Source organism: Papaver somniferum, chromosome 5, assembly GCF_003573695.1.
Source record: "Papaver somniferum cultivar HN1 chromosome 5, ASM357369v1, whole genome shotgun sequence".
Taxonomy (NCBI): Eukaryota; Viridiplantae; Streptophyta; class Magnoliopsida; order Ranunculales; family Papaveraceae; genus Papaver; species Papaver somniferum.
The window spans coordinates 179,602,844-179,612,238 of record NC_039362.1 but is presented as its reverse complement, the minus strand read 5'-3'; the positions used below and the strand labels follow the sequence as shown (position 1 = coordinate 179,612,238).

Sequence of the window (9,395 nt, the reverse complement as noted above, 5' to 3'; positions counted from 1 at the left end):
GGGGGGAAAGATGGTGTCGATGGGGTTTGAGGAAGGGTGTGTTTGGCAATGGGTATATGTATTAGGTACTAGGGTGTTGAGCAGGTGTAGAGGATTTTGATGTTTCGCGAAGCTGGACCGATGGATGGGAAGATGGTAGGTGGATCTGACGGCGATGCGGAGGCAGGCGATGAGCGACCGTCGGATGAAGAGATACAACGAAACGAACGGTACTTGATGGAGTTAGGTACTGTAGTGTAAGGCGGAGATATCAAACTTCGATGCACATCAAGGGAGCGACCGTCGGATGCTTCTGAGAACTGATCTGACGGCTGAAGACGCAAGCGGGTATGGATTTGGGTTTTAGGCTTTTGGGTATAGAATATGGGTTTGGGAAATGAGTTTGGGCTTGGAAAAACTTGAGCCCACTTCTTCTTTAAGAACAACTTTCTTCTTCTTGAGCCCATTTCCAGCTTTTTGGACGTGCACTCCATTCTTTGCGGCTTCCTTGCGTAATTTCTCCCGGCTTTTCACTACTTTTCTGCTCTTTTTGCTCCGCAAGTCATCCAGACTTTATTTATTACCTAAAAATGCAAAATTAATTAATAAAAATATTTATTCTTGAAAACAATGAAAATACAGAATATGGGATAAAATGTAGAATTAATGCATAAAAGATGAGTTAAATGCCAACAAAAAGGGATAAATATATACAATATTTGGCACTCATCAGATGATGATATTGAAAATAGCTTTGATGACGATAGTCGATTCTTTATGTCTAACGACTATTATAACATTATAGAAGAATGTTTCAATGATTGAAATGTAGAGTTGAGATTATGTAACCAACTATGGATATAAGCATATATAGTGTGTATGCAAATTATTGTATAAATACATGTGTCGGAAACCAAGTGTGTGTATACGGTATTGGTGAAGGAGACAGGTTGGGTACGCGTACCCGTACGCGTACTAGTGGAACTTTTCCTCCCGGAAAATTATGCTGAGTTTGGAGTTTACGAACTCATAAACCAGTCACCTTAGGTATGCCTACCCGTACGCGTACTGGCGGAACTTTTCTACCCGAAAAATTCTGCTGAGTTTGGAAACCAAAAACCAACTCAAATCCGGTAGCTAAGGTACGCATACCCGTACGCGTACCCAAGCTGGTTATATTTCTGAAATCGATAGTTTCATGAACTTAAACAATAAATCAATAAGGAATGCAATCTTTGCAAACCATGGCTATATTGTTCATGAATTGATTCAAATGAATCAAACCGATTTTGTTTTAATTGTGTCTATGTATAAAGATCTAAGCAATTGAACAAATCTTGAACTAGTTCTTATGAGTCATTTGAACTAGTTATGAGAAATATGAATACGGTTAATATGAAAGTGCTCATATGGCTAACCATTGGTTAACTATTTGTGAACCAACTAAGTGTACACGTTTAGGTACATTACTCAAACCTAAATGAATACATTTCATTTATGTGTGACAAGCTAAGTTTCGATCTAACAGTTGAAAGATATTAGCTTGGATAAATCAGGTTTTTCATCTAACAGTGAATATTGAATGCTTTGTTACCAAGGTAACTTGGATTGCAAACCCTGATTTGAAAACTATATAAGGGAGACGTCTAGCAACTGGAAAAACTAATCCCCACACCTCCTGTGTGATACTAGTTGGTTTTGCTAGAGTCGATTCTCCTTTAACCGTAGGTTTGTTCTCGAGACCCTGTCGGTTAACGACTTGAAGACTTCATTGGGATTGTAAAGACAGACGAAACTACTTCTCTTGTAGTTGAGCGATCTGATCTTGCCATTTTCTATCGTACGAGATCAATTGTAAGATTGGCTTGAGATTATATCTCTGATAGGGCAAGATAAAAAGAAATCACAAACATCTTCGTCTCATCGTTTGTGATTCCGCAATATCTAGTTTCGCTACCATACGATTTATATTATTGTGAGGTGATTGATAATTCGAGGCTGTTCTTCGGGAATATAAGTTTGGGTTATCGATTGGTTCCTGTTCACCTTGATTTTATCAAAAGACGGAACAAAACTTGTAGGTTTATCTGTGGGAGACAGATTTATCTATTATCGTAGACTTTTCTGTGTGATACAAATTTGTTTATTAAAGTCTTCGACTTTGGGTTGTAGCAACTCTTGGTTGTGGGTGAGATCAGCTAAGGGAATCAAGTGCGTAGTATCCTGTTAGGATCAAAGACGTAAGGAGCGCAACTGTACCGTGAATCAGTGTGATATTGATTAGGGTTCAACTACAGTCCAGACCGAAGTTAGTTTGTAGTAGGCTAGTGTCTGTAGCGGATTAATACAGTGTGGTGTTCAATCTGGACTAAGTCCCAGGGTTTTTCTGCATTTGCGGTTTCCTCGTTAACAAAATTTTTGGTGTCTGTGTTATTTCTATTCCGCGTTATATTTTGTTATATAATTGAAATATCACAGGTTGGGCGTTTGTATCGATCAATTGTGAAATCCAACCTTTGGTTGTTGATTGGAAATTGATTGATCCTTGGATATTGGTCTTTGGTACCATCCAAGTTTATTATCCTTGTATTTGATAAAGACTCGCAAATTCTTATTTGCTCGAGTAAAGATCAAATCAAGTGAGAGTGATATTAACTCCTCGATATACTTTTCTCTTGATTGAGTCTGACTGTCTAGTTGATTCTCTAGAAAGTATATTGGAGTTAGTCCATACAGATTTCAAATCGAAATATTGGGTGTGGTTGTTAGATCTCCGCTTTTTCATGTAAGTTTGTGGAGAAGCTAATTATACACCTGAACAACACGTCGCCGAGTGTTACTTCTAAACCAAAAGTGGTGAAGAGATATAAGAGGTAGCACAATTGAAACACACGTGTCTTATTTTGACGAAGATGATTAACGCTGCTTTGGCAGGTAAAGATCTTATGCTAGTATTGCTTTGAATTTTCAATATTAGTATCTTATTTGTGAGAGGCTTCCATAAAAATCTTGGCTGAAAAAAAAAGTCATACCCGCAAACTACATGGGAATTGGTGAGCCCTCTTGGAAACCTAATCCTTAGTGTTCATCTTTTGCCTAGATCTTCTATCGAAATCAGTTCAGTTACTCTTTATTTCGTGAGCTTATCTACTGCGAAAGTATCACCCACAAGTAATGCTATTTGGTCTTTTAGGGCTCTCTCCAAGTATATTCAATGTATTCCTATTACTGTCCTTAATGATGACCATATGTTATATTGTTGGTACTAGTGAAGCCAACACAATAAATAACTAAGACTGTAATTACCAACATTATCTATCCAATTCTTTTGACTAAAGAAAGCAGACAATTGATATATGTTTTCTTCTGTTCAGTATAATTGAATAAATTATAATTGAAATGAACTAGTTGGGATTTTCTGATCAAAGAATCCCAAAATTTACTATCTAATTTTAGTTCATGGTAGTTTTAGTTCTTGCAAAGTAGCATAAATGAGGCTTCAACTGAATAGTTTGCACACCCTTTAGTTTTTAAGAATTGTTGCGCCTAGATGTTCACTGGGCAAGACTCGCCTTTTAGAAACAAAGTGCAAAAAAATGCACTCACTTTGTCACTTCGCTACAATTTTTGCAGTCTTATCTTGCTTTTCATTAGTACATATTATAGCTTTCCATTATCTTCTATTTTCCACCAAAAGTCTGGTCTTTGTCCCCTTAATTTCTGCAAATTCTTATTGCAGACTAATCTAGAGAGATTGAGAGAGGATGGAGAATGCTCTTAGGTTTCTATATGGGGAATAATTGCAAGCTAAAAACTCAAGAGTCAGACCACGGTGTCTCAATATCTACTATTGCAGGTGTATTAGCTCTGGTTCTTGATCTTTAGGGACAGATGCCGCTTGGTGATGTATTTCTACCTTCCCAACCTTCATCAGAGACGGACGATGCATTTGCATATTCTACTCAAGCGGGTTCATCGTCAACTATGCCACAATTTCCTTAGACGTTCTGAACAGATTGTTACTTATCAAATTGTTGTTTATAGTGTATCTGATCGGACTTATGCATACTTGGGGGGTCAATGCTACACCGGAGCAGAACCGGACCCGTTTAAACGATTATCATGATTTACTACATGGATTTCGGAGATTCCACTTATATGAGTTGCAAAAACTAAGGGAAAACATGATGTTTGACATGAGTTCAGGATTTTTCGCTCATGATGGTGTAGGTACTAGTAGAGGCATGAGTCCCTTTCCATCAAGTCAGCGAATTCGTGGAAGTGAAAGAAGTTTGAGACTACGTTCTATGCAGGAAGCACCAGAAAGTTCTACTCCAAATGAAGTGTTAGATACTCAAGTAGCACGCGAAGGTGATGAAAACATTGGCTTTGATACAACTCCTGCACGTCTGTTAAGGAATTTTCCAACTGACACAATGACTCCTGGTGGTGGTGTGAACATGTAAGCGATTAGGCTATCGACTCTTTATACCTCCACCCCCCTACCCCCCACCCCACCCAAATTTCCTCCCTCTCATCAACATTTCAACAACACGCATTTCAAGATTTGTATCATGTTCCTTTACGCCTGAGTGAACCCATTGCTTATCAAGGTTATGGTGATTATGAAGAGATTCCACCACCAAGTGATAAAACCGGCTCTGTAACTGATATATTGAACAACACTCTTGATTCAGAAAACGCGTGCAATTGGATCTTTTGTGAGGAGGAAATGGCCAAGGAAATGAGTAGTTTATGGACATGATTTCGTTTAAACATTTCCAATGTAATCATTTTAATTATTTTAATTAATAGAAAACTATCTTTTAGTCTAATATTCAACTAGTAACTAGTTTTACATTTCATTAAAAATTAACCTTAATTGCATAACACAATGCTTAAAAATTGAATCCCTACAAGTGAACCTTGTAGAGTTCATAACATTCATCGTGACTAAACCATCTTATGTTATCTTCAGTAAATTTGGTATGATATCTAACTTTAGTTCTTCATCTAACAGCCCAGGATTATCCCCTTTTATCATCCACATAATTTGCTGATACTTTCTCACATCGTTATTGATGAACAATAACGATTTAGAAGATACTTATTTGTTTTTATTGAATTTACGTGACTTAACGTCTTAAACCTTTGAAACATAGTGTCTCATAAGTTAAAACTCTCTTAATTGAAATTTCTATCGCTTGTAAATGAAATCCAACATCGAATTAGAAAAACATCTTCTTCTCGAGTGAAGCTAGCCACTTCAGTTGTACGAGCACTAGACGTGTTGAAATGAATTTGAAGTTGAGATGATATGACTTGACATGGGTATTTATAGAGGGTGGGTGGGGGATTTCTAGTCGTTGTATGAAGAATTGATGAGCGACGCTCAAGTCAACGAGCGACATAATGACCATCGCTGAAGTTGGACTAACCATCTAGCGATGGGCACTCTATCGCTCGCTGGAAAGTCTATCGCGTATGTCTATATATTTGACATATATGTTTGGCACTTTGAAATGCCCATAAAGGGTGATTAAATGACAAAATCAGTTAGTTGACATGTCTGTAACTAAGAATAGGTCTTGGGACCAAATCAAAAGAGATTTAAAGTGACGTTATTGTCTCCTTTTGTTGTTTGGATAACCATAGTGTCTAGGAGGCCCCCTCTTATTTGTGGGTACTGTCCCCTGGGCATGGAGAGTGGACCTTTGTAGGTATCCGTGGCATAAGAGTTCCCCATCCGGTGGTAGTAAATGGTAAATATCCAATGAGAGTAAAAGTTGGGGGCTATAAAGTAATTTAAAACCCTAGCCATAAGCTTTTTCTCGTATCAAACACACAACAATACCTTCTGAGGTCTCCGCCGTCACAGTGAAACGAAAATTTCTTTGAGAGACGATCTGTAGATTAAGGAGGAGGAGGAAGAAGAAGAAGAAGTTAAATCTAAGAAGAAGAAGAAAATTGTTCGATTTGGATAATCAATCGGTTTGAGCGGAAATGGAGTTTCCATGTGCAGTATATCTGATGCTTATAATTTTCCCATTTCCAATCAGATTTTAAAATTGGAGTTCATACAAAGAAAGAAGAGACTCGAAGGGAAGACAAAATCCACAAGAATTTAACCCCGCAAAACAACTACATCACTGTCTACAGTGCTGGTGACATGTTTGTAGCCCCTGCAGCTGAATCAAATAGACAAAAACGGTGAAACCAAAGAGGAATTGTGAACTGAAATTCCCAATTTCACTACTAGGTGATTCTTCTTCCTATATATTTATTAAGGGCTGTAGTCATTTGATTTTCCATGGGACAATAAATTCATCCTTAATTTAGTTTATTACCTGCTTAAGCTTTACGTTTCTGTTGTCTTGATTTTGCTACAACCAAAAACATGCGTAAATAATTAGTTTCTCGCTTAATTTTAGTTATACCGGTTTGTAGAAGTTTTGAATATGTTTAACATAATTATTGTGTGCAAGATTGTATTACATTTCATAGTCCACTACAACCCTTGAATATAGTTTTATGTGTAAATGAAATGATTGGATAATTTGGTAATTGAATTGGTGTTATAGCTTAGTTGGTCTTTAATTGGTAATATTGATCCGAGATTTTGCAGTTGTAAGGTTAGCCTTGTAAGAGTTTTTATCCGTTTTAAACTTGTACTTAGTATTGTTAATTAGAGATTTTAGTTTTGATTTGAGTGTTATGCTGCAAATGAACTATATGTTGTTCATTGACAGTCCATGAACTTTAAGATGTTACTCTGCTCTTAGAGGTTTTGAATATGTGGAACATAATTGCCGCTGCCTCTTATGTCTTTGTACTGTGTATGTAGGTTTGTGGAGAAGCTAATTATACACCTGACGAGCAAGTCAGTGAGTGCTAATTCCAAAGCAGAAGTGGTGAAGAGATATAGGAGGTAGCACACTTGAATCAAACATGTCCTAATTTTGATAAAGATGCTTCATGCTGCTTTGGCAGGTGAAGATCTTATGCAAGCCAGTGAGTGCTAATTCTAAAACAGAAGCGTTGAAGAGATAAAGGAGGTAGCACAGTGGAAACAAACATGTCCTAATTTGACAAAGGTTCTTGATGCTGCTTTGGCAGGTGAAGATCTTATGCAAGTATTGCTTTGAATCTTTGATGTTAGTATCTTATCCTTGAGAGCTTTTCATAAAAATTTTGGCTGAAAAAACAAAGTAATACCCGCACAGACTACAAGGGAATTGCTGACTTCTCTTGGAAACTTAATACAAAAATCGTGTAGTGTTTTCCTAATTCAAACCATTATTGTTCATCTTTTGCCTAGTCCTTTTACCAAATCAGTTCAATCAGTCTTTGTTGTTTTGGTGAGCTTATCTACTGAGAAAGTATCACTCACATTTTTTGTGTTCATTCGCAACAATCATATGGCTCAGGTAAAATGTAGGATTAATTATGTGACTTTATTCGTTAAGTGTAAGATTTTCTGTTATACTTTTAAGAGTTCTTTGTATGAACGTTCTTGTTATTGGTTACTTACATGAGATCAGCTTTAGCTTGTATGTTTCAGTTAGCAGTTCAACTATGCTAGTAATTAGAGATAATGCTCTACACCATAAATACCTCTATATCTTAACTTTTGTAGGACATTCATAAAGCACCTTATATTGCCCCTTCTCCTCAATATCAACTTATTTGCATTTAGCTCAAGGTGGTGGAGTTTGCCTTTTTGCTTGATTTTGTCCCTCTTCTAATAATATGCTTTTTACTGCAATTTTTTTACACAGGATAAGATCAACGAGCTTGTATAAGAGCACTCGCCGAGGAAGAAGTATATGTGATGAAGCTTTGAAGAAACCGTACTACAACAGCTTATGATTCCAAATGTGCATGTGGAAGCACTTCAAGAGATGATACAATCCAGTCAAGATGATGGGATCTTTGTTCAGTGCACAAATTCACATTATCAAGAAATTGGAGGAGGACAACGAACGTTTCACATGTGACAAAGGTACATCAACAAGATATTATGCGTCAACTCGGTATAGATCTAGCTAGACTACCAACCAATGTCACTACTTTATGCCTGAGTTGATGCATAAGATTTTGTTATCGATGTTTATGTTGCATGTGAAACATTCGCTGTCTTCTTTCATTTTCTTATTTGTGTCAATTTGTGAACTGAACGGATTTCATCTTCTTGACTGCTGGTTCTATTAGCTTTTTTTCTTACAGTGCCATTCTTTTGGTCTTCAAGAAAGGCCATAAGCGATTTAGATGCTTTATCTCTTACAGTGTATTGATTGAAACTGTTGCACGACCTCATTCATAGGGATTCTCTAAGTAACAGGCTTTTTAGACATCAAAAACCAAGAGTCATCTGTCAGTGTTATCCTGGTCCTGTCTAAGGTCTCATTTTATATCCCATTACCTCAGTTGTATATCATAAATAATTTTGTTTTGTAAATTATCTGATGTGAGCAAGCTCAGGATCCTGCAAAGGTGAATCCACTAATAGCTACCCAGATTGTGACAAAAATCCCAATGTGGGTATATGGACTAGCAGGAGGATTTTATTTTCCAGATTCATATAGGGGGAAGCTAAATTTTAAAGGGGTTACCAATCCCGAGGATGGTATCCCCAAATATCAAATTGTTACATTTGACTCTTTCATAGAGGTCGTCATTTCTTTTTCAAATACTGGTCCAAGGATTCTATTTGGGAATTGTTTCAAGCCAATAAATAGACCATCACGAAAATGAATCATTGTAGGATCGCCATGGTTATGTCTCCAGAGTCCCCGCAGCTACTATTGGTGTCCACTTTGATATCACTTCTCACAGAGCCGGGCCTGAGGGCGTGCAGGCTGTGCGAACGCACAGGGCCCGGCTCTACCAAGGGCCTTTTTTTCACAGCCCAGTAGCCAGTATTCTCATTGGGTATTCAAAAAAAAAAAAACTCTTAATGAGAAGCTCGAACACATGACATCTAGGTGTTGCAAAAACGTTTCATCCACCAAGCTATCATTTTCTTGATGAATTTCATCCACCAAGTTATCATTTTCTTGACGAATTCTATCCACCAAGCTATCATTTTCTTTAGATCAAACACATAGTTACACCTTCAACAAAAAGAAAAAAGGTGTTGCTTAACCGATTCATCCAATCATTTTCTTGGTGCTTTAGATCAGACATAATTATTTAGATCTTAGTGTAACCCATGCCTATATTGCTCTAGCGTATTCTTAATCTGATCGGCGGACATCAACAAAAAATAAATAATACTCCCTCCGATTTTCAAATAGAAATGTTACCGACTTACCATCCCTATTTAGTATAAGTTTTCCTTTAGTACCCTAATATCTATAAGTTTGCAAATTAAATACAAATTATTAATATGGTTACAAAATGTTCAACATTATAAA

The 9,395-nt window shown here is 37.0% G+C and overlaps 1 long non-coding RNA gene across 1 annotated transcript; it reads left to right on the top strand.

The window, feature by feature from the left end:
- The first annotated feature begins 5,828 nt into the window (after window positions 1-5,828).
- LOC113283821 lies at window positions 5,829-8,471 on the top strand. Its single transcript, XR_003327645.1, has 3 exons — window positions 5,829-6,238; window positions 6,824-7,095; window positions 7,758-8,471. It is a non-coding gene; the product is annotated as an uncharacterized LOC113283821 (long non-coding RNA).
- The last annotated feature ends 924 nt before the right edge of the window (window positions 8,472-9,395 follow it).